General features: G+C 41.0%; 1 pseudogene; it reads left to right on the forward strand.

The window, feature by feature from the left end:
* The first annotated feature begins 940 nt into the window (after positions 1–940).
* Positions 941–1056, forward strand: LOC145275454 (5S ribosomal RNA; annotated as a pseudogene).
* Positions 1057–1419: the final 363 nt, after the last annotated feature.

The following is a 1419-nucleotide window of genomic DNA, read 5'->3' on the forward strand; positions in this document are numbered from 1 at the left end:
ACAACTTTTCAGAAAGTTTTATACAAATCCAAGGCATCAATGTTTTTTAATAAGTACGAAAGTGTCAATTTTAGCCATTTTAATCCGAAAAGCAGTCCTAGAGGGGGGTAACCGGAGTTTTCCCAGAAAATCCATTTTGTTACTTCTTTATTCATATCATGTTTAATGTTTGTGCAAAATTTTTAAAAATTCAAAGACGTAGTTATTGAGAAAAACGCAGACAGACGAACGGATGAACGGACGAGGGTGAATTTACAGGTCCACCTTCCTTTTGTCAGGGGACCAATAAAAAACTGCAGTACTAAACTGAGGCGGGTTTAACCGGCTTCCCCCTGACGGCATAATCACGTTGACACATGTTCTCATGAGATCATCAAAGTTAATCAACGTTAAGTCTTGTCTGTACCAGATGAGTGACTAATTTGGGAATATCGGATGGGTAACCAATTTGAAAGTGCCAGGCGCTATATCATCGATACCTCCCTGCAATAGCTGCAAAAACCTAACGTCATCATCTCCCTTAATTGGGATATGCGTGCGACTAGGAACTGCTTGAATTGGAGATTGCGCAACACTTACTTCATAATTACATGCACAGTTACCCTTACATGGCGTAGCCATTGTCTCTCAAGATTTAATGGAAGCCATGCCTTATCATTAAATTTTGGTTGAGGACATGCGTTGCATGGAGAGACATGATATAAAAATGGGACAATGGATGTGCAAAGTGAGTCTCTAAGACAAGCTTAGATCTGTTGATCTTGGAGGAAGATTAAATCAAGGCAGTAAAGGGCGATATGTGCAAAACAGGAAACTTTGATGGTATGGTCACATTGAAACAATAAATCAGTTACTAGCATGATGGCGACAGCAGCAGCAGCAATCTTTCTCCCATCTTCTACAGCACGTCAACGCTGACTTCTATTGTAATCACTATTGTCATAAAAGTATAATCACATTGACACACCGGTTCTCGTCAGATCACTGAAGTTAAGCAATGTTGAGCCTAGTTAGTACCAGATGGGTGACCATTTGGGAATTCTAGGTGCTGTATGTGCTTCCCGCTTACTTCGGCATTTGTTTCCAGTCGTCCTGAACCTCCACTTGGTACTGGTATTTAACAATGTCGACTCAGGATAGGTGTGGTTGGAGATTGTGCAACTCTTGCCACAAAAATTTCATGCGCAGGCAACCTTACAGTGGGTGTCCTTAGTCTGTCAAGACTGAAGGAAGCCTCTCTTGTCATAACAGCTATCACTCGATTTATGCATCATTATCAACTTCATCTCCAGCCAAAGTTTTACAATAGTTACGTCAAAGCAACAGCTCCTAGTGAGAAGACCAAAGGACATTTCAACCAGAAAAACCATCAGCAGCATCTTATGATAACGATCAGTCATCTTTCCTGTCGACTCACTG

This window comes from Euprymna scolopes, chromosome 4, assembly GCF_053919585.1.
Source record: "Euprymna scolopes isolate OS-2025 chromosome 4, ASM5391958v1, whole genome shotgun sequence".
Taxonomy (NCBI): domain Eukaryota; kingdom Metazoa; phylum Mollusca; class Cephalopoda; order Sepiida; family Sepiolidae; genus Euprymna; species Euprymna scolopes.